At 34.7% G+C, this 25397-nt stretch overlaps 1 long non-coding RNA gene across 1 annotated transcript in view; it reads left to right on the top strand.

The window, feature by feature from the left end:
- The window catches only part of LOC122532136, an 80072-nt gene extending 56430 nt beyond the window's left edge, over window positions 1-23642 (top strand). The window contains exons 3-4 of the long non-coding RNA XR_006307456.1: window positions 6584-6674; window positions 23632-23642. This is a non-coding gene — a long non-coding RNA (uncharacterized LOC122532136). The remainder of the gene's footprint in view (window positions 1-6583; window positions 6675-23631) is intronic.
- Window positions 23643-25397: the final 1755 nt, after the last annotated feature.

Here is a 25397-nt window from a genome sequence, read left to right as displayed (position 1 = left end):
TGTTTTCATTATAACATTAACTCTTTCTGGTGCCATTTTTTCTTTCCACAATACAAAGTCAATGACACACCCGCCATGGACAATAGGTCTATCGCTATTATATCAGTCAGCCCCTTGTATATTGTCAACCCTTTTCTATAAAACTGGGACACCCTGTCGTTTACACACAATATAACTCACGCTGAAAAAATGAAAATGGTCCTTTACAATGAAATTTTCATTGTAAAGGACCATAAAACAATCTACAACATCAATCATTTACGAATGTGTGCATATAACTCAGTAAGGCTTGATTATGAATATTTACGTGTCATTTAATGAATATTGTAATCAAATATCGTTCTTTACTTTATTAAAATTTACTAGAAACATAAATGTACCCAATAAGAGGAATTGTCGGAACATCATACATTTACGCAATGAAACAATATCAAAGTTTTCGAATACTTTCGTGAATACGCCTGCTTAAACCAAATATTCAACCTGACAGTAAATTATGTACAAATTAACTGAAAATTCAGGAGTCTCCTAACCTTTACCCTGAATTCTACGTTCCAAACGTATACGATATCTCGACAGCATAGAAATTTAAAGTCCATACCGCACTCTTGTCAATTGTCACGTCCCTGATTAAACTATTCGCGTAATATCAGATAAGAACGGTTCTCACCGTTCATCGTCGAGAATATTCGACATCTGTTGAAGTGAAAAATGTAAGTCTAACAATCGTCGTAAATAATCACGTAATCGCTATGGTGTATCTCCCGATAGATCGGTCGAGGGGACCTGTGCAAATTGAATATTAATATCGCAGGATGTCGCGGCCAACGCCACGGACACGAAGAAACTCGGCAGAGAGTCCTCCCTCCGATGGCCGTTGTCTCAATAAATAACACGTGAAATGTAATACAGCATAGATAACCGTCGTGTGACAGGAATTCGCTTTTCGTCCCCGAAGAATCGCCACTCGAATCGCGTTGGCGACCATTTTTCCCTCTCCCACACCGCCGAGCTTCACTCTCCTCCACTCTGCCTTTAGCAGAAATAGGTACTTTGGATCTAGATAGTCGCGCTGGCCATTTAACACGACCGGCGACTATCCGGCGTGAATCTGAGATAGTTGACGCGGCGCAGTCAGCGAAGATCCTGAAATCGTGGATGATTGCAGCCGCGTATCCTCGTGCTAGCCGGCGCTAGTTCGTGTCGCACGAGCGGATAGGACGCGCTTCCCTCGCGCGGCCCTGTCCAGATGGTAAAGTGAGAACAGTTAGCCGCGAAATTTACGGCTCCATTGACGCTGATAAATGGGATAGTTCGGTCTGCTTATAATTTCGGTATTGGCCACGAGCGGCTTGTATGTACATTTTCGACGGTACGATTACACGCGACTCTCTTCCATTCTGATGTCAGATGTAAATTAAATTATCACAGGCACAGTACAGGTAGTCATAAGGGTCATAACGCGATTGGATTGATTTTTTTACGCAGTGATAAAACTAGTTTTTGTAATAATAAATTGGTGAAATTTAACTATGCTATTGTTATGCATGATACGATATAATGTAAATAATAATAGTTAAAATTGTGTGTAATAGAAATACGCCATTATTTTATTTGTTATCAGCAAAGAAAGCCAATTAGAATAATAAAATTGAAATTGTAAATAAAAATTAAAAATAAAATTATAAATAAAAATTGAAAATAAATAAAATTAAAATTGTAAATTAAAATAATAAAATTAAAATTTATTATTAAATAATAATAGTTAAAATTGTGTGTAATAGAAATACGCCATTATTTTATTTGTTATCAGCAAAGAAAGCCAATTAAAATAATAAAATTAAAATTGTAAATAAAATTATGAATAAAAATTAAAAATAAATAAAATTAAAATTGTAAATTAAAATAATAAAATTGAAATTTGTTATTAAATAATGAAATTAAAATTGTGTGTAATAGAAATACGCTATTATTTTATTTGTTATCAGCAAAGAGAGCCAATTACTTAATAACAGTCTTCCGCTACGTAAAATGTTGAGATAATAATTCCGAAAAGTCGGGAAAGAATTTTTGTGCTCCAATTGCCGCGTCTGGAAAGAGTAGAACCTATATCCTTTGAAACGACCTGATGAATAAAACGGAACGGATTAGTTAAGATCCAAAACTATTCATTTCCTGTTTCGTACGTTTGAAATTTGTTAAATGTAAGTATACATTGTACGTATAAAGAAAGTTTAAGAAACTTGTTTTTATATTTATTGAAACAAGAGCAAGATTGGGATAGAAAAATTCTCGAGGATCGTAGGTTGAATATTGACTCGTGTGAAGCGTGCGCGTGCGACTGTCTATTTGTCAATGGAAGCACTGTCGGCGCGAATCCGACGGAAGTCACGCGCTGGAAAACGGCTTTCATTGGACGACGAGCGATCATCTTTCTTGATCAGGCAACTCGAGTGAAGAATTGAGGACTCGTTTAGTAAAATTCCGACATGTGAACGTAAGTAACGAGACGCTCGCTTCGTCAGCAAATAAATTCGTCGTAAATTGTAAAATATTGCACAGATCGTGTGTGAAGTGTCCGAAGCGTTTTCTTCCTGGGTGGCGAATTAATTATTATTTACAAAGTGTTAGAAAAATGATCAGTCTGTGATATTTCACGGGATTTTATAGATTACATTTCGAAGATTGATATATTAATTTGTAGATTTACGACAGTGAATTTTATGAGATTTAAATGTTTCCCTCCGTAAAAAAGTTGTAGAAATTTAATAGATTTACGACTCTGTATTTTTAGAGACTTGAACAATTTTCCGTAAAATGTAGTAGTTTGAATGTTTGATTTGTAATTTTTTATAGAAATTTTATACATTAGAGATCTGAGCTGAATTTTCGTAAAATACTATATAAATAAAAATTATTCATTATATCATAAGCTTTTTTCCTAATTTTTCACGCTTTCATTTTCATGATAATTTAACCACCAGCGAGATCAGGAAATCACGTTTTAACATGTTCGCCCGCTTTTTCCCCTCTCTTTCGACTCCTTTTATTTTTACGTGCTTTTTGCGTCACGAAACCTTTCTCACACAGCGACGGGTCATCGAAAATTTGCTAAATCATACTGCCTTGCAGATTTCCTGCAAAGCTTTCTTACGATATATTCCTCCCCTGTTTTGAATTTAAGTGTTTGCCTTTAATCTCGGCTTTCTATCAACTTCGTAGCGCGTGTTTTGCTGCTTCCGGCGTTAAGTATGATGCATTTATAAAGTAGCTACGTTGCCGGCCGTCACGTTGTCAATAAGCGTTGATAAATTGAACGTACGTTAGAATTGATAGCGTCAGAGTTAATAAACGTAACAAATAAACGACACACAACGGAGGTGCAATTAAACTTTAATCTCTAATGTAACGTGTAATTAACATTAAATTTTCTAATATTTTTAAATGCGTATTCTCGGAAGTTTAAAGCAGTCTCCTCCTCTTCGAAATTAATTCTTCTCGGAAACATGAATATATTAATTGATTAGATTATACGTTGATGATACGTTTTATACAATTTGTTAATGTTCGATGTTTAAATCTTCAATTTAAAGAATTGAAATTTAAAATTCAAATTTCAAATAATTTATACCATAAGCGTGAGTGAATATTATAAGGGAGTTAAATTATCTGAAGAGTCTAAATCTCTACTACTTGACATCATAAATAAAATATTTATATTTCATTTACTCAAGTAAGTTATTATTTCTTTTGAAACGCTAACGTGCATCAAATTTTTCAAGTAATAGTGCAATTCAAGTTATTATGCAGATTATTCTCGTCGTTGATAAATTCATCGGACGGATCAAGCTACGTACCTATGCGCATCTTCATGTTCATAAAATATTACGATGGACTGCTTTATCCTCGGTCCCTGACTTTCTTACACAGATTGGATGAATCGTCATTATTCATTCATTGCTATACTTAATAGAAGCTGGATTTTCAAGTGTACACGTGTTCGATGACTAGCCATCTCTTCGTCATGAATTATGAAGTTTACTCAACTGACATCGCGCCACTAGGTATTTTCCAAGTACTATTCATCCACGAGATCACTCTATGTTATCAGTATGTGAATTCATATGGAGTGTAATATACTCATTTTGTAAAGTTTATATAATACTTACCAAGTGTGTAATAAGAGAAAAAATTTCCATCTTTCTTTCTCACAAAGCTATACATTGTGCTCGTACATAAACAGATTGCACGTACACTTTATGATACAACTGTTTCAACACTTTACAGATTCTTTCTTATGTGAAGTATTATTGAATTTCTTCAATTTCAAACTAAACTTTTGAGCAATGACATTTGAGGAGCAAATTTTTGCATTACGTTTATTATTTTAGTTTTATAGATGTTGTTTTTTTGAATATTTTAGCTTCTTCAGTCACATTTCAACGTATTATAATTTGAAGCAAAAATATATTTACAAATGTTATTGTTATTATAAAAGAAACAATATTATACTCATGAGAAGAATTGATATTAAAAAATTTTTAATTACAGCGTCTCCGAAATGAAAGCAACGTGACGTACAATGATTCTCTTCAGAATCGTAGATACAATAGACGTATCATAGCATCTTATTCAATCCTCAACCAACCTTCCAAATTCTCAAACGTCTTAAATCTTCGCGCGAGTATTCTATTATAACATTCACAAGACCACGCGTCGTTACGTAATTTTTTTTTTTTTTTAACGAACGATATACCTAAGGCCCCGCGACCGTGACGACGTCCCTCTTGGCCCTAGATCCCGTAACATTCGCAACGTGTTGCCGGTATTCAATCCCGAGCCGAGCAAACCGCGCTGTTTCTCGTTTTTCCATTGAGATTCCGTCGCTCAGCGTCCACGGTGTCTGAGCCAAGAGAAGAGAAGAGAAGAGACTTCGCTTCTCAAAGAGGAACGATCCTGACACGATAGGCCGCCGTGCAGAAATAAATCCAGAGACAAACAGAGACGGACACGAGAAAGATTAAACTATGGACAAGACGCAGTAGACTCACTCTTATCCGACCTTGTTTTTAATTATTTTATTGTTCGATTAACAACGACGTATCCTCGAAAAATTCACGAAAAACTCGTACTTTTAAATGACAAATTCGCGTTTGAAATGACGAGTGCGCAATTTCAGAAATATACGAATCTATACGATCTCGAGGATTGTACAACAATTGGTAACAGTTGCCAGTGTATCGGATGCCACAGAAAGTAATTTTTCTATTCTATTTTTCACTTTCTATTATATGATCGTTTTGGAATGCTTTTAGCGCGAGGCAACGATACTCTTGTTTCAACGTAGCTGCGAATTCTATAAATCGCTGCTACAAAAAAAAAAAAAAAGAACGAAATTTTATCACGTTTGTCTGTGATATTCGTTCCTGCCGTTTCGATACCTAAACCTAATCTAACAAAGACGAGGTTAATTTTCGCTGCCTCTTCATCTGAACATGTTAATTTATTCTTCTTATATAAAAATAAAATAATTAATTAATTGTTCCATTATCCGACACGAAAATATAAATTAGAGTGGGTAGAGTGAAACATACGCGATTATTTTTCTTTTCAAATATGGGATAGTGATAGCTTCAGTTGAGAGAGAAAGAGAGAATGCAGGGTTTAATACGCAAAAAGGATGGAAGAAAAAGAGCAGTGGAAGGAAGAGAATGTCGGACTGAAACGAATGTGCTTTTATATTGGCGAGATAAAGAAGCGTTCGATGAAAGAACGATGAAAGGAAAAAAGGGGCGAGAGAGGAAGGGAATGAGAGAGAAAGAGAAAGCTTCGGAGACCCATTTCGCATACTGCAGAGAGCTAGTCAGCGGCTAACTATAAGAGGAGCTATCTATAAACCGGACTCCCTGCCCCCGGTCGCTATTTCCAGCGTTGCGCTTGTCGCATTGCCAAACCCCCCTTGGTCTGTTCGCCCTTCCTCCCTCTTTCTCGCCACCCTTTGGCCCGTGACCGCGTGAACCTCGCGCTCTTCCACGTACCTTCTTCGACTCGATTCCTCATTTTCGCAAATTTTAAGGCATTTCGTGTTATTTTAAATTCAAACTGATTGTGAGATGAGAATTCGCGTAAATTTCCCCCTTTTTTTCGTATTCTGATCGATGCTGAGCCACTCGCTCGAAAAATCAGTCATTAGCGATCGACTACTGCGACTATCGAAAGTTACAGTTAATTACAATAATATACACAATTAATAAATATTAATACATAATTACACATATTTTAATAATAATGTATTCATTCGAATTATAATGTATTTATAAAATTATGAAATGTATTTATAAAATATTATGTATTTATAAAATTATAAAATGTATTTATAAAATATTATTAAAATTTATAAATGCATTATATTTATTCGAGTTGCATATTGAAAAGGTACTTTTATCTTCCTGTATCTTATAAATTCATAGTTTCTTTACAGATAGCGAAAAATTACACTTTGTAATTGAAGTTATTTTATGTAACAAACTCGTATATAGTTAATTTCACTTCATATTTCTAACATCATCAAATTTTGTTTCAGATAGACTGTCGATACAACTATATCGGAGCATCGATCAATAATGCTGTAGACCTTTGGCCGCCAGTTTTCGTGTTGAAATAGCAGCAAAATTGTAAGTAATTCGTGTCACACTATGTTGTTCCAGGAATTAGTATAAAAATCCTTAGACCTCCATAGGACATGAATTATTACATTATTAAAATTATTTTGAACATTTTCTTCGACACGTCTGTCACAAGAATTATGAACCGATTAGCACAAAAATATCACAACGTTTTCATGGTTCGTTCTCACGATATAACATAACGACCGTTTCAGCAAACACTTTTTACGAGACACGCTGGTCACATCGTTATTAAAGATCCAAAGAAAGCGACCGCCGTTAAAAATCGATCCGCCATGTGACGTCAACTCGTTTTTCTTCCAGACGCATTTTATTAACATACTCACACTCGATCGCTTTCGCGAATGGTGGCGGTAATTTGCATTGCTGTTTCAGAGAAATCGATTTTGTTTTCTTTTTTTCCTTTTTTCTTTTTTTTTTTTTTTTTCTTCTATCACCGCGTAAATCAAGCGTGCTCTCGATCGTTTCTTTCTTTTCTAAATTTCGGTTGAGGAAGAGAAGCGAGTTAGAAACACGGACTGTATATCTTGAATAATCGGTGGATTCCTGAAGTATCCATTCGTTTTCGAACACGCAGTCGCGCATGTCATCGTGAAGCGTTAATTTGTTCAGTAACCGAGCATTTCTGTCTATACGTGCGAAAAATATGAAACGGTAAACGCATAAATTAGCGAGTAAATTTTACGTGGAGAAGCTCTCCTCGCATAAATTGTTAGAATTGTTAGAATTGTTATTAGGCTGTTGGAAATATCTGAATTTTTTAGTGAAAATTCAAACGTTCCTTGAAAGTGGTATTAACCTTTGGACAACTATATTTTATAATTAGTATTCAAGTAAGATTTGATACAACCGTATATTTTTCTTTCGAATTATTATTATTTTTTTTTTACTATTATTTATATTACGATAGTATATTTCTTTTTTCGCATTAGATATTTCTTTTATTGAATATTTTAATATCTAGTTATTCTGACAAATAATAATTGAAAAAACAAATATATTTACAAGTATCATATTATTATTCTATTTATATTATAACGCTGTTTATTTTATAATTTATTTTATTAATCGCTCCAAACTTGCGCAATAAATATTAACGAATAATTTGTTCCTATTGTCATTTCTTCATATTATTGCGAAGTCGACTGTTTCGCATGCAATTGTTCATCCATCACACGTGGAATCAAAGAATATATCCTCTTTCGTATACAATTAATCAAACGTTTAATGTATTATGTATAACGCATAAAACAATTAATTGAAACAGCGCCGGTAAAAATAAACGATCGACGGCTGATTATGGCGGACTGTTTTAATATTCAACGGTTCCGTTTTAATATTCGATCGCTGCGCGGACTCCACGCTTCGATTCGTTAATAATCGGCCAGGAAATTCGCGATCGTAAATCGGATCAACGTTCGTGTTACCGACGCCACGTCCGCCTGTGTCCGTGTTAGCGTGTTAATTAGCGCGATGCGACGTCTAGGACGGAACCGTTAGTTATTACAGAATAATAAGCCGAGTTTCAATCGAGAACGCTAATTATTAATTACCGTGACTTACGTGGACGCTGCAAATTGATTAATCCGATCGTTTCCAAATCGTATGTGTGTTTCATTATTAATCAGAATCTCGGTTCCTCGCCAACGCCGGCAAACGTAGAGATATCTGCTTGAAAAATCGTTTGAAAAATCGATGAAAATTGGCTTCGTAAACGTCGCTATGTGTGCAAAAATTTTGTGGTCTCTTGTTGTCGTTAGAGAACGGGGAAAGAAAAGTATTTGGAAGATTTTGAATTTTCTGACTGAGTGATTTGAATGTGCACTTGATATAGATGAATTTTGGTTCACAATTATTTCTTTTCGTAATGCTTTCGTCGCTAGAGGCACCGCAAAAGTGGAATTGCCTAGATCATATAATAAAATAAAGTGGAGTGTAACGGGGAAAAATTTGACCAATTAAAAGTTTGCAACCACACGGTTTGAAGGTTTGGAAATATTCGAATCGATCGTGCTGGATTAATTTCAATGTGCGCTTTGCATTAATTAAAAAAATTCTCTTCGTGTCGATGCTTTCCAAACGAGTGTTGCACGCTGGCAAGAACACAATGTAATAAAACATTCCGTTCACGCTTTGCAAACATTGTCCAGCCACCGTTTACCGCGCGAGAAAGCATCGACGAAAAACAAGAGTGCGCCAATTAAAAGTTATCAAAATCTCGCGAATTATTTTGTACTCACATTCGAGTCTAATTGAAACAAGACTGAGGATCTCGAGAAATGGGTATTTATTTTGGTTTAATATTAAATATTTAGATACTTTTCGAAGAGAGTTCGTACATCTGCCAAAGAATAAAAATAAATTTGAAATATTGTGATGCTATGTGAACTTTTTACTCGTTTAGATATTTCATGAGTCGTGCATACTGTATCAAACATGCAAAACAGCAGGAACGAACGAATCGTTTGCGTATGCTGTTTGACACACAAACAGCGTGAGATGAAAAAGCATAACTGTAGATAATTTGAAGATAGATGTACAGTAATAATACTTGTAAATATATTTTTCTCTCATATTATAGTAAATTTAATAAATTTAATAAAATTGAAATGTTTAATAGAAGAAGATTCTAATATAACAGTTTATAATCATTTGTTTATAATTATTTGCACTTTTAAGATAAATATGTCTGAGTAAAAGAAAATAATAACATTGATTTTTCCTTTCAGTCTCTACATACTGGAATTACATAGAGAACTAGAATATTCCACAAAAGATGTTAATAAAAAAATTTGCTGATTATTCCTTGTAGTTGCAAAGTAAATGTATATGAGTAAAATATAATAATATTTACAGGTATTTTTCTTTTTAATTATATTAGAATTAATACATTATTAATATAATTGTACGGATATCAATCACTCAAGAGGGTAAAATATTCGATAAAAAGAAACATCTAATAAAATTCACAGCTTCTCTGTTTATTCGTATCTTTTGTATGAAAAACATTGTCCATTCTCGTTCGAATAAAAATCCGCGCAAGTATACAAAACTATCTGCTAGTCGAGTGTTGAAATAAATTCTAAAAAATTGTTCCCGCGTTGTACCGAAAGACACGACTCGAATCTTAATTCGAAACGACTTCCTCGTATGCCGGGAACGAGAAGCGGAATCGTATCTCGCGTTAACGACACGCGTACGCGCATACATTAAAACTGCAGGTGGGTGTCGTGCGCGCGAATCCATTTACTTTTGTGTAAGTACGAACTGCGTTTGTGTGCACACGGTGAGATTCAATTAGGCGTGGACTCGCGACAGATCGAAGCTGCACTCGGGGTCAGTGCTCGGACCTATTTCAACGTTGAGCCGCTTTCATTGGCTAAATTCTATTATTTATTTACGGTCGTGCTGTTCTTGCATCGGGCTTGAGAGAGTGGATAAAATCGAGGCTTCCCATGGCTTCGGAAAGACTCTGTCGCTAACAGGTGAACGAACGGAATACGATTGGAGATCAAGAAGATTACCATAAAGATAGGAGAAACGCTACTGTCAATTGTTGGAATTAATTATAGCACTGTTTTTAGAACCGATTGAAAATATCATCAAGTATTTCACTTACTTTCAGCACTTTATTTATTTATTTTTTTTTTTTTTAATTGCAACGGTATACAGAGTGAAGCAATAATAATAGTTCGAGAGAACAGCAATAATGTCGGAAGCAAGTTATCGTAGCAATAGTCATTAAAGTTTGCTCTGTTGTATTTTGATGATAGTATGTTTAAATATATAAATAGTAAGTACAATAATAATAGTTCGAGAGAACAACAATGATGTCGGAAGCAAGTTATCGTAGCAGTAGTCATTAAAGTTTGCTCTGTTGTATTTTGATGATAGTATGTTTAAATATATAAATAGTAAATACAATAATAATAGTTCGAGAGAACAACAATGATGTCGGAAGCAAGTTATCGTAGCAATAGTCATGAAAGTTTGCTCTGTTGTATTTTAATGATAGTGTGTTTAAATATATAAATAGTAAATACAAGTGAAACAATAATAATAGTTCGAGAGAACAACAATGATGTCGGAAGCAAGTTATCGTAGCAATAGTCATTAAAGTTTGCTCTGTTGTATTTTAATGATAGTATGTTTAAATATATAAATAGTAAATACAAGTAAAACAATAATAATAGTTCGAGAGAACAACAATGATGCCGGAAACAAGTTATCGTAGCAATAGTCATGAAAGTTTGCTCTGTTGTATTTTAATGATAGTATGTTTAAATATATAAATAGTAAATACAAGTGAAACAATAATAATAGTTCGAGAGAACAACAATGATGTCGGAAGCAAGTTATCGTAGCAATAGTCATTAAAGTTTGCTCTGTTGTACTTTAATGATAGTATGTTTAAATATATAAATAATAAATACAAATATATAACAGTATATAAAAAATCATATGAAATCAATAGAGATTTGCATAATGTTGAAAACATCGTGTCTAGTAAGTTCATCGTACGAATTAATAATTAAATCGTATCGAATAATATCGTAAATCAAGATTGAAAACTATCACAGTGATATTTAATGTATACAATATAATAAGATTCCATTTAAATTCGTTATTTCACAAAAGGATAATTAAATAATTCTCTTATTGTTATTCATATCGATCAGGACGAATCGAACAGTTTCGAATCTTTTACTGTTGGCTGTGCAGCTGGTATTCAATTGCTGGCTTCTGCGTGTCGCAAGAACAAGAAGCCACGAAACGATGATGTTCGTTTGAATTTTACGCATCGGTTTTCACGGTGTACAGTAGCGTTTTTGCCGTTTTATGTTCATTCACCGTTTCGTCGATCGTGAAATTATACGGATGATTGAAATGTTTGAATGGCAGTAAAAGGAAATTCCATTCAACATTCCATGTAACATAATTTCCACAGTCTCTCTTTCTCTCTCTATCTATCTATCTATCTATCTTCTGCGATTATGAATTTAAAACGAGGGGAAAGATTTAAAAGACCGTGGAATTTCTTTTTCGAAAATATACTGCATTTTTGTTGTGTATATTTTCCTGTTTCTATTTCCCTTCATTTTATAATTGGAAACATAATTCCACTCATTATCAAAATTTTTGCTTTCTCTTTCATTGATTTTTGTCAGCTGAAACGAATTTTTTCTAACCATCAGACAATTTTATACACACACGCGAGATAGTAGCCGGATCGAATGGTTAGTGCAATAGAAATAGTATGTTTTTCTCTATGTATGTGAGAGGAAACATTTTTATTCAATATGTCACTTTTTCTTTAAATATATTACTTCTTCCTAATATATCATTCCTTTCCTTTAAATATATTATTCCTTTTACATTTTGATACACAGCAGTGTATATTTTCTTTTTTGTTCCATTCCATTTCCTCTTCTTTTGTCAGATATTTTCATCCGTTAGATTACTATTTTACAGACTTAAATTTATTACCGCTTATTTGAAGATTAAGATGTGTCAGTACACATTTTCTGTCATTTGTCAGCATTCACGTTTTACGTCCTTTCTACTTCCGTCTTTTCTACACCCATTAATTCGCTCTCTTTTGTATCAAAAAAAAAAAAAAAAAAAAAAAAGCTCCAGCTCCGAGTAATCCGGATAATCTCGAACAATATTAAAATAACAAGCTGCCAGTTAATTTTACGAAACTACGTCAAAGTGGAACAAAAGTCTGAGATGAAACTTTTTGACGAAGCTTTTACAGAAAGAAGAGAAAGAGAGAGAGAGAGAGAGAGAGAGAGAGAGAGATCGTTGGTTCAGAGCGACGTTTCACGTGTTACCGCGGCAAAAAAGTCAACTCGACCATCTAATTACAGTCGGCTCTCTAGGAATTAAGTTGGCGTTTTAAAACTTACAGGTCGCGTTAACCTAGTGTTTCTCTCACGTTCGGTGCGCACTGTGATTTGCCAGCGATTAACCGGCCGAACGCGATTAGAGCCCATGCGACTGAATTAGCCTCGCTAAACTCGTGGCGATCATTCGAAAAAATCGAGTTCGAGTTCGAGTTCGTACATCCCCGGAACAAACGTTCTCCTCGTGCTTGTCGTTCTGTTCCGCGATCTAAATAATCGCTTTGTCTTTGCTCCGTCTTATTTCTTCTTTGATGGACCGAAGAAGATACATTTACTAAATTACAAAGACATTGCAATACAAAGAAATTCTTTTCATCAAAATTCTGAGGCTCACTAAGGTGCAGTGCAGTAATCTAACATTTGTAAATTGTGTGAGAGTTTTCGAGGAATTGTATCGCCACGCGTATATGAAATTTTAACTTTATCAAAAAAAGAGAAAAAAGTAGATCCAAAGTTCTTTAATAGCAAGCTTCTTTAAGTTTATCTCAGAATTTTAATTCATCTAATTTACTTTCGTCGTAAATTTATAAGTTTCGTTCGGCAAATATGTCGAAACATCGTATCGGTTTCTTGAGTAAAGAACTCGGATAAATAAAGTGGAAGATTGCAACAGCAATCGTACATTCGATAAAAAGAAATCATTGGCGATTGCAGGAATCGTATTGCGAGATCGCCGGCAAGTTGTGTTCCTACGTTCCTCCGAGACAATGGAAACAATTAATTGAATTTAAATAGAGAAGGCAGTCATTCAATGCAAAATTCGATTGCACGGCGTAAAGAAGCGTCTTGATCTTACTTTTCGAACGCTTCGTTTCGTGGATTCAATTCATACAATTATTCCAGTATACATTTACTTATTACATTCTAATCATTTCCTTTCGTCATTTACATACAGATTTTTCAACAATTCTTCATTTCGTCATATAAACTATTTAGACTATTACATTTATACGTAATTTCTCCAATAATCCTTTTAATGTTTCTTTGTTCTTAATCTGAAATTTATACACTCTATTTATACTGTTTATATCGTTTGAATAATTTTTGATCGCGTGTCATGCACCGGCTCTAATGATTATTTCAATAATTTTTTAATAAAATTTAATATAATATTTAATATACCTGCACTCGTTTACAGTAGTATTATTAACTATGGTAATTAAGAGCAATCAAATTAGTGTAATAAAATTTAAAATCGTTCTCGCTTTTCATTCTCTCTAATTATGACGGACTACAATGGACGCAACGATCTCGATTACAAATTACATTCATTACGAAATTCGAAGTAATTAACCAGCGGTTAAGGCTGTAAACGTGGCTTAACACGCGAAAGTAAACGCGCGTACTTTCATGTATGATTCAGGAGTTTATTGCCATGATCTGTGCAGAGAGAGATACTCTAAACTGCGAGTAGAGACTAGGAAAAGAAAAAAAAAAAAAAAATGGTAATGGGCGGTTTTGAGAGATGAGCCATTACGAGTGAATGGTACATTCCCTTTCAAATTCTTTCGCCGAGTAATTTGCATCTGTTCGTAGAAAATTTAAAAAAAAGAGAAATTAATGAAATATTTCGAGATTAAACGCGACTATTGTAGCAATTATTATTGAACTTATTTAATGTAATTTCAACATGTGAAAATTATCGTCAATGTTAGATATGATTGTTGAATAAATTTCTGTCAGTCGAAAAAGGGCAGTTTCACCGCTGAAAATTTTGTATCATTCATTACTTGTTAATTGACCGTGTTTTTCAAATCGTTTCAGATTTATTACATATTTGTTATTGGATATATAACAGCTTTGGTGTTGAAACGGAAGAAGATAAAAGAAATTTCATTAAATTTTGGAACATTTTGCACGGTATTAGTCGAGTTGCTACATTGATTAGCGTAAACAATATTGACTAAAGCTAGTTTTCGATCAATTTCATTAAAGAATTGATCAATGTATATAGTGTAGGATAAATTTTATTTCTCTTCTCGGCGAGAATTTCGTGTAATTAGCTCAGAAGGCGAATAGAATTTGGAAGAAGTTTAATAATTCATGTCATATTGAGAAATATAGGTCACCAGGAAAGGACTTGACAGGTTGAAGAAGTTTAATTATGCATGCGGAATAATGACAAAAGGCAAGGGACCCTTTGTTCATTTACAAATACTCTATGCAGCTTCGTGCCCTGTCCAAGAGTTCTTCTTACCATTTTCAATTAATACGGAGCCTTACAAATGATAATTACGTAATTTAGACAGGAGCACTCGATGAAAGTTCTCATTGATAATCATTTACTCAAAATTGTAAAAGGAAATTCGAGATGTTGGTCGTCCTTTAGAAAACGGTGCTTACGAATAAAAAAATATCTTATAATATAAAACGCAAATACAATCTATAATTAATTATTAAAATTATTAAAAAAAAAACACAGCTAACTCTTAGTGCCATTTTATATTTTATTCAGGAAAGGGTTCCCATTGCAAGAATTCTCTTTTTCTTACGTTAAAGGCGATGACCGTTTTTTTAATCCTGAAAACGAAGAATGAGAATTTCGTCGAGTTCAATGTCGCATCAACTAGTTAGCCACAGAGTTATGGGACTATTGTATTGTGGAACTGTGAATGAGAATAAAAATTGAATCTTAAAAAAAAGAAAAGAACAATTATGTTTCAAGAAAAAAGCTCCTGAATTTCATTTCGCGTGACAGTAATACCAATCGCTTCAGCATTGTCGTTTTTCAAAGCACTTTTGCAAGCGCTATCATTATTCACCATTAAAAGCGTTAACATCGCTCATATTTCACATCTTTGTGCTCCGTACTCGCGCATTATCTTCGCAAGCGTCAGCGAGAAGTAAGAAAATTCGATCTTCTTTCTTGTTTCCTCGGACGTTTGCAGGCATCGGTGGTTTTTCACAGGTGGACAGAGACGGAGCGCTTTAACGCGGGGAGAACCTATTATGTAAATAGTTCGCAGCGGAGCATCTGCGGCTCGTACTCCAGCAGCGTGTAATATCGAAAATTACGGACGTGGCCGCAGCCTTTGACGAGGGGAAAGCTGAAGAAACTTTGTAGCAGCGTTATGTCATGTTCAATAGGGGAAACGTAAAGTGTCGAAGCGGCTCGGTTGTACTAGAATGCGGAGCTTGGACGTTCCTTTTTTTCTTTTTCTTTTTCTCCCTTCCTTTTGTGCGTTCGAAATAACGAAGGCGTAACTGAAGAGGAATAGCAATGCGAAGGAAAGCAGCGTGTCAGTTGGAAATCGTTGCCGCTTACGGCGTCGTTTTAATCTATCGTTTTCGAGGGAATTTCACTCGTCGATATAGCAGAGATCGCGGTTTTCATGTGTGCGTTGAAACGGTATTAAGGAATTAAGGATCCGTGTCTTTAACACACGTGTACATAACGCCTTTATGTTGTACACCTTTTCATGTATTATACAAATCTTTTACCATTGTTTTTGGCATATGTTTTTTAACACTAGAACTGCCGGCGATTAAAATGTAAAATTTCTGTCAGAGATGCTAAAGTAACGAAAATAAAAAAAATTGTATGATATAAGTGCACGAGCTTTTATTTATACATTTTTACGAAAAATCATTTAAATCTCTGAAAATACACTGTTTCACATCTGTAAAATATCCAACGAAAGTTATAAATTAGTTTATTTGACTATTTTGACCATTTTGCTAGTTCTAGTTTTAATTCAATCTTTAGTATACATTATACATATTTTTATATGTGGATGATTTCTGTGACACGTCTGTCAGGTATAATTTTCAAATGTTGCAGTTACTAATATATCATTCACACACGTTCACACAGTAAGTGTACACAGACTGTAGTTTCAAAAAATTTTTTGAAACAAGATTTCATTAGTGTGGAAATACTATCTACCGAAATAGGCTTCGTTAAAAATTTAATTAACAATTCATGATTACGTACATTTATTCATTGAAAAAAGAGGAATTGTACAAAATGTTAATCTAAACACGAAAGTTAATCAAATATTAGTTTCGATCAAATTCTTCTCTTTCGTTATTCATCAAATAATTTAGCTGAAATTCGTATACATTTATTATCGTAAATGTCAGTTGGATATCTGTGAATAATATGGAAAATATGTCTACCATTAGTTATATAAAAAAATATTTCTTTTCGTTTTTACATTCCAACCGTATGAATATTCTCCGGTACGCGTAACCGCAAAGGTTCGCGTTAACTATATCGCCTCAAATAAACTACACCTCAAATAAATTACACTCGGTTTGCGGGTTTCTGTTCGCTAATCGATCATACAATTTCTCGATCGCGATTTAATTTACCGCAGCCGGATTGTCGAACAATTTGTAGGTGAGTCAACGATAGGCTTAGATCACTCGTGCAATTTCGTATCGTGTCACGTATAAATTCTCTCCTCTTTTTTCGTCTTTTCCTTCAATCGTTGCATTATTCACCGACTTACATTCCGAGATACAACTCAGCTTCGTTACGTCAATAAATATCCGATTTATCTCGTTCCCCTCGGGCCTCAATCTCAAAATCGTGCCAGTTTACTTTACTTTCGATCATGTTCACGATTACTCATTGACCCGACCATACGAGTCATTAATTTAACGTGCAAATGATTTTTTATTTGTTTGAATTGGAATGGAATTCTGTTAATAGAGTAACATGAGATGCAAATAACTTTGGTAAAAATTGTATAAATAATTGTAAAAATAATTATTGCTATTTATGTTGTTACCCGTTATATTGTTATTTTTCTGTTTATTTATTTTAATTATAATTACAGTCATTTGTTTGTTTCAGCTGCAATACAATCGAAATTACCATCTCTAGAAAAATGTGTAATATGAAGCATTTCTTTTTTTTTTTTTTTTTTTTTGGCCACATATACGCAGTCACTTTTCAGTCACATTTGTCTATTTTCCCGAGTTTCACGAGAAACTCGATTTTAACATCTTGAAAGATCCTCGTACACAACTTCAATTACGCGAAGATAAAATTGAGAAGTGAATATCAGTTTCGTTCAAACTTCCGCAATATTATCAATATAATAGAAAGAGATATATTTTATAAACTTCTGAATCGCATCTCGTGTCGCAGATTACACTAGAATATATGTTTATATAAGAATACACCTATTTTTTTTTTTCTATTCGTAATACTGTAATATTTTCCTTCTTTTTATTATATTCTCTCTTCACACAAATGTAAGGAAAACCCTCGTCGAAGTAATCTTTCGAGCTACGAAAGGGAAACCAGGTCGCTCAATCTCCGTTTACATTCCAGCGAATCCGTAACACGCATCGAACAGCCGAGCGAAACGACGCTAATTTCTAAATTACCTAACAAACAAACCTGGCGAATGAGCGCGGCTTCGCGTAATCCTCGAAGACGTGCTCCCGATTGATCGTGCAACGAACAATCCATTTTTCTCCTTCCCTACGATTAATTTCACTCGACCGAAAAGAAAAAAAAAAAGCATGCCACCGAATGTGTTGTTCTTCTGTACAGTACGAAGTGTCGAACGTGTCGGCGTGTCTGTATCGTACACGACACCTCCTCGCCAAACCGAGTGAAAGTACTCGGAATTCTTGTGGCCAGTTTGAGCCGAGGGGTTCGCCTCTGAAGTGAGCTTACGCAACGCGTATGGTAACAGGTGTATTACCTGTGTAATATCGTGGCCGGGGCTCGTTCGCACTTGCGTACCACCGCTTGTATAAAAATGTCGAGCGAGGGCTCTCGTGTTACTTGGGAAGAGAGCAATGGGGTAGGAAAGAAAGAGGTTGTAGGTCAGGCGATTCGGGCGGAGATCGAAATGACAAGTCGGTCGAAGGTTGCACCTATATCGTATATCATAAGCATAGACGTTGGATACGTATACCCTTGCCTCGACAGTATTACGACACGTTCTCTAACGTTTGATTTATCAATATTTATCGTAGGTGGCAAGATTTGTAAATTGCCGGTGTACTTTACGACACGGTTGTTAATACGTTAACGATAACTTCGTGGTGAAAAGTGTGAAACAAATCCGGTTGTCGCAGTAGGAATCAATGTTACAAGCATGTGCATATAAGAATAGAAGTGTTGGGATAGCTTTTAATTATCGCTTTTTGAAATTTTTAAACTGCAGCTGTAGTTTGCGCGGCAAAAAAAAAAAAAAAACCAGATATCGTTTTCATTCAATTTTGAAACAAGTACTTAATTCTTGTCTTAAGAACCTACAATTATGAGCATACGTTCGTTTATTGTTATTTCATTTTTCTATGAAAATCAATTAAAATTAAATTAAACTACTTAGCAAACTATTACGTCGCAGTAAAGATAACATATAGTAACGCGACGTTTAAAAACTTTTTAAATAAAAAAAGGCTGTTCATTTAAACTCGTGTAGAAACAGACCGATGACCACAGCGAATGTATTAATCTCCATCCTGTGCAACCACGAACGAAACGATATCGCAAACGAGTACCTGGAAACGCGAGTTTTACAACTGACGCGTACAGTACCGGAAGCAACAACGTGAAAATCGACACTCGTGCGAATCGAAAGCATCTATGTAAGAAATACACCGCGTCCTTTGACGGCCGGATTCTTTCTTTCGATTCGAACCTGACATTCGCGAGAGCGTAAAGGAGAGCGAGCGGTATTACTCGTTGACACTTGCGATTGATTCCCAGTAAATTACGACCGTCGCGTTGTGTCAGTCGGTTGCACGGTTAAATCACCGGTTGTGCAAGGAACGCGCCTGAATCTCGGCCCACGAAGCGCATACCGGCATCGACGTGTCTATTGAACGCTCACGTGCAAATTGCCGAGCGAGATCGGATCGCTCGTTGTTTTCCCGAGTAGTCGGATCGACGTGTTCCAAGAAACACGAGATCGAAGGAACTTGGCGTGTCTGGAGGAACGCGAGCATTCTACCTCTCGTTGCGGAGATAGCAGCCTGAAATCGCGCGCTCTAGTGACGAATCGATCTTTGACGCGAGCGATTCGCTTGTCGATTGTCAGTTGAAGGAGTGACAGACACGTGATATTTTATAGTGACGGTAAAAATGAGAAAGAGGATATATATATATATATATATATATATATATATATATATATATATATATATATATATATATAGTGTTTTTATTAAGAAAATCAAATTTTAATATTTTAACGCACTAGCAAAAAATTTCCATTATAGAATGAAATGGGGTTCAGATAAGTGTCACTAGTACAAATTTCCCGACAATAATGAATCGCCAGATATTAATCTCGCATCGAGTAGTAAATTCGCGTAAAATCACGTTATTTTACTACTTCTTTATTTTGTAGTCGTTATTTTCCCGTGGCGGTGACGCGTGCCGGACACATTCTTCATCCTTTCACTCGGCGTAAATCAATTGGCTTTGCATTCTCCGTAGATTTTCAGGAATCCATGTTCGAGACAAACATCGTATTCATCTAGGAAGTATTCGACCTTGTATTTTTCTAGTACAAGAAAATTTCGCAGTTCTGGCAATTTTGGTAAAATACTGTGTTTCAAGTTTTATTTTATTTTATATTAGATTATTTCAATTTATTTTATTTTAGATTATTTCAATTTATTTTATTTTATTTTAGATTATTTCAATTTATTTTATTTTATTTTAGATTATTTCAATTTATTTTATTTTAGTTTAGATTATTTCAATTTATTTTATTTTATTTTAGATTATTTCAATTTATTTTATTTTATTTGAGATCATTTCAATTTATTTTATTTTAGATTATTTCAATTTATTTTATTTTATTTTAGATTATTTCAATTTATTTTATTTTATTTTAGATTATTTCAATTTATTTTATTTGAGATTATTTCAATTTATTTTATTTTATTTTAGATTATTTCAATTTATTTTATTTTATTTTAGATTATTTCAATTTATTTTATTTTATTTTATTTTATTTTAGGTTTTCTCAGTTATTTCGTGAATCTATATCTTTAATTTACAATTACTACGAAAACGCAATTCCCTATTACTTGCATTCAACTTTAAATCACGAAACAACACTAATAATTACCAAATTAATAATCCAACATTTTCCTCGATTTACTTGCGCAGGATCAGTGAAACTGAAACGGACTTACTAAGAATAGGCGAGAAAAAAATCTCTCTGTTTAACGTAACTCCATAAACCTGCTGTTCGCAGAAACGGTGTAGCACCGTCCAAAATAGGGAAATGGTGAAAATAGAAATGCATTGCCTCGCCGTGTTTGGCGAGCGTTCCGCTCGAGGATCACCGACGTTTCAACGTCCGCGAAACTTCCTCGTAGATAAAGGAAAACAGATCGATCGATTAAACGTAATTAACCGGTTCGCGAGAGCCTTTCAACCGGGAGCGAGAGATACATCACGCGAGAAACGCAGATAAGAGAAATTTGCCGACAGGTTAGCCACCAAATAAATATTATTCGCTCCTTCTGTTGGCACTCTTATCGATCGGACAACTAGAAAGTGTTTCGATTAGTTCCGCGTTCGACGCGGGATACGAAATTTTTACGCTCCCCCCGTCGAGGCGGCGAAAAATCTTTATCTGCCGCTAATGCGTGCGCAAAATTGCGAGACCATTGTTCGCGCTGCGTTTCGCAATGTGTTATTACAAATATATGATCAGTCGCGAGGCGTTGAGAAAAGTCCGTGGTACGTGGAAAAATCTCTGCAAGTATGCGTGTGTAGGATAAATTCGCGATACGAGCGAATTCTCTGCAAAATTTGACGATACATGTCTCGTACGTAGTAAATATATTCATGGAATATTACACGTGTTATTTCTTCTTTTCTTTTATTTGTTTATTAATTCTTAGTAGCGACGGAGTTATTTGAGCATAGAAGAAGAAGAATTATACAATTACGCAGAATGTATAGAATAATTGGGTCGATAAAAATAATAATAACAATATTTATAAATATGTTTCTCTCTTTAATTATTATATATTAGAGTATCTTGACAAAGAAAGATTTGATATGAAAATTGTTGCTTGCAACTTTGAAATGAATATATCTGTAAATGCATTCCCCTTTCGATCATTATCTGCTGGAATAAAATTGCTTGAAAAATTAATATCTAACAAAAAAAAAAAAAAAAATCTACATTTGAATCTACGCAGAGAAGAAAGTGTGCTATTAACTGTATAACGAAAAATCCAACAGAAAAATTCGCTACGAGGAGAAATAAAAATATGAGAAATATTTCTAATCTACAAGTCTGTGTCTTATATTCTGTTTCCGCTCTATTTAGACAAGCGTTCTCAAAGTACATATTCTCATTTTGCTCTTGCAGTCCAGACATTAAAGTTATATTGCACAACGCAGATTGCAATTTTCCCGCGCGTAGAAGCATCTCCTTGGAGGAAGATGCACCCAGAACGGGATAGAAATGTCGATGACTTTTCCCTACTTAAACATTCTCTCGGAATAAAGGACAGAGCTTCCGCGATAAGATCTCGTTGGATTTCTCCCGCGTTTTAGAAATCTCCAGGGTCAACCGCGGTGCAGTTTCTTCGATTCCAGTCATTATTACCGGCAATATTAATTTAGAGGCAAGTTGTGAAAAATTTCGGCGCGTCTCTCACGAGGAGAACGAAGAAAAAAAAAAAAAAGAAAAAAATGGAAAGCCGAATGAACTTCCGCGTGGTGAGATTTCTCTTCGCTTAGAGAGTTCATTCTTCGCGAGTTAAACGTTCGCCACGTTATTGTTATTGCGAGGAAAAAAAAAAACTTCCCGTTGAAATTCGCCGGATGTTTAGTGCACGTCTTTAGTACAGTCCCGGAAGCGATGCAGCTGGATCGCGAAGCCAGAGCTGTAAATCAAGCGATCGAACTTGGAAACGATCGGCTCCCTTCCGATTTCACCTGGGACCCGTTCCTCGACGATGGCCTCGATACTTGGCCCTCGTCGAGCGGGAACGTTACCTCGCGTCAGTCGACTCGGCACGTGCGTTACGTGAAACCGTGTAATAACATTCCCCGGATGATGGCACGAAGACGGTGCATCGCGCGGCAGCCAGCCTCGCGAGGACGACTTTCTCCAGCCCGAGGCGTAGAGCGCGCACGTACGCGTCCCCTAAGCTCTCCTCCTCTTCGTCTTTCATCATTTTAGCTAGCTCGCGAAGAACTTTGCAATTTGTCCAACTGACAATACTAACGTATATTCGGTATATTCTTCTGTCGTTATCTCGTTTCGGCGCGTATTTATCTCTGGCAGTTAATTAATTTGTGTTTCAACGTTCTCTTTTTTTTTTTAAGCGTTCTCGGTTCGTTAAAAAAGTTTCGGCATGCATGATGCGCAGTGTCGCGTGGTCGCATGTTCGCGATTCGCTCGTATTTTTTTTATGTGTAGCGACGAGTATTGTTGTTTGAAATAGTTTCGTGGGGTGTACATATATTCTTCCTTTTGCTAATTATTTAAATTTGAAGCAAAAGTTTAGATTGAGATCTAAAGCAGCATACTTTTATACAATTTTAATAATAAATACGTGAAAATCCGCATTTTTTTTAATTATGATAAATTGTTGCTTGATCCTCGATCGATCTCCACTGCAGGCTCTTGTGTTGAAAAAGTGTTTCGATTTAGACGAGACAAAGCGTATATTATTCTTTACGCGTACATAATTGACGACTGACTTTGCGATTCAATCATCGAGTCTTTATTCACTACGCTGTGTATAAATAAAGACATTGTGATATGATTATCGCGACCGAAAGGAGCAGTAGTATAGGCACATAATGGCGTATAAAGCGATCAGCAGAAGGCGCGAGGAAAATTCCTCATTTACGTAACTAGCCGGAGAAAAATTCCTTTTCTTTCGGATCTATTGATTGATGACGTTCTTAATCACTGAGAAACCAGAAAGGGAAAAAAAGAGAGTCATTTTTCATCGTATTAATCGATCGGCGGTTTTGAATATTCTTAGCTTGGTGTATACCTAACTTTCTTGACGAAACGGGATAATTTATCATTGTAAATTAACAGGCAACAGTGTGTAGAATCGTATCTCTGGTAAGAAAGGTGGAAAGATGGAGTCTCGTTTAATTTAGACGTACGAGACTCTGGGGAACGGGATTTACGAGAATTCCTTGTACAATACGTATGCAAGGTATTCCCAAAAGAGGGATTAGATATTTTATCGCGGTCAAATCAAATTCGCTGCTGGTGCAACGAATTAACCCATTAACGACCAAGCAATTAGACTGTGAATAATTAAGAAGAAACTAGATAAGAAACTATGTTATCTGCTTTCATCTGCCAGTATTAAATATTTTTAATATTTCATTCATTTACAAATTCTCCATGAAACACATAAAAATCTACAGTTTAATCACAGTCTTATAAATAGGTGCTTCAGTTTCATTAAATTTCGTGAAATAATTTATTTTATACATTTCGTTCGATGTCTTTAACAACTGAAATAATCCTATATATTTATTTTATATGTATAAATTATTATATTTTATTATATTTTATTATTTTATTATAAATTATTATTAATTACATGTATTATTGTAGGTATATTTCATTTAATTTTTATATTTTGTATAATTTATGTATAATTTATGTATAATTATTATTTTACATAAAATAAATATATAAAATTATAAATAACATATTATACAGTAATATTATAATATATTATTAAAATAAAATTTCTACGTGACTTGGAACTTTGTCTCAATGGGTTAAAAATTCGTGCCTCAATACTAAACTTATTTCTTCGATTAGAACGAGATTCCGAGATTTAATTGGTGGTTCAGTCGCATTCATTGTTTCGAAAACTGACTCGACAAATGGAGTTTCATCGGCACCGAGAAGTGATTTCTATTTATTGGCAGCGAAAGGAGAAAGAACAACCGAAGAGATAAAACCGAAGCTCGAAGGAATTCTCGTTTAATTAGCCAAATGAAACGACATTTTTTCATAATATTCTAGGACCTTTTGATCGACGCCGCGTTTTCTTTCGAACGAGGAAATCGTAAAACAGCCGAAAATAAAATGTCAATTAGCGGCACGCTAGTTCGATAACTGCCGCGTGTAAAAGCGATGATCGATGTCTTATTTAGAAATGGAATTTCATTGCCAATTAACTGTCACAATTTCTAGGTTTTATTGACGTCGTATTTTATATTTCCGTCTTTCTTCTCCCGGTATTCATTCTCGTTCAATGGGATAACGACGAAACGACACGAATATTCTATTCAAAGCAGCGTCTAGAAGAAAAAAACGTCAGGTAAAAAATATGTTTTTACTTAATTTCACACACATACACGCGCGCGCGCACATAAAGGAAAAATTCCACGCATTTCATTTCATTCCAAAATGAAATTCTAACATTCGCAGGATCGTGCGACTAGATTTTTCGAATGTTCGCGGAATCGAGCTGTTGTAATTAACGAAGTAATCTCCAGTTAGTTCCAATTAATGTTCAGAATTTCTGATCATAAACTTGTACATTAACGGTAGAAAAAGATTATGTACTCCTTTAGAATTATTCAGTTTCGATTTGTTAACCCTGAAATTATTGTGAATTTTTTTCACTTGTCGACAGAAAATCTATTTATCTATTTATTGACAGATGATGTAACAGATCATAAGACACCGATAACTCTGTTAGATCTGTTTGTCCACTTGTTAGTTAAAAAATAAATATTTATTTGTCTTGTCAAAAGCCGATTCAGAGATCTGTTTCTGTGATAATAAAAACCGACGTTCTAGCTTATTTATTTATAAATTCTATTAGATCTATTTGTCAATTTATAGTCACAAAATAAATATTTATT

This window comes from Frieseomelitta varia, unplaced genomic scaffold (genome assembly GCF_011392965.1).
Source record: "Frieseomelitta varia isolate USP_RPSP 00005682 unplaced genomic scaffold, Fvar_1.2 scaffold_437, whole genome shotgun sequence".
NCBI classification, from domain to species: domain Eukaryota; kingdom Metazoa; phylum Arthropoda; class Insecta; order Hymenoptera; family Apidae; genus Frieseomelitta; species Frieseomelitta varia.
Note: the sequence above shows the minus strand (reverse complement) of the source record. Positions and strands in the feature narration are given on the sequence as shown.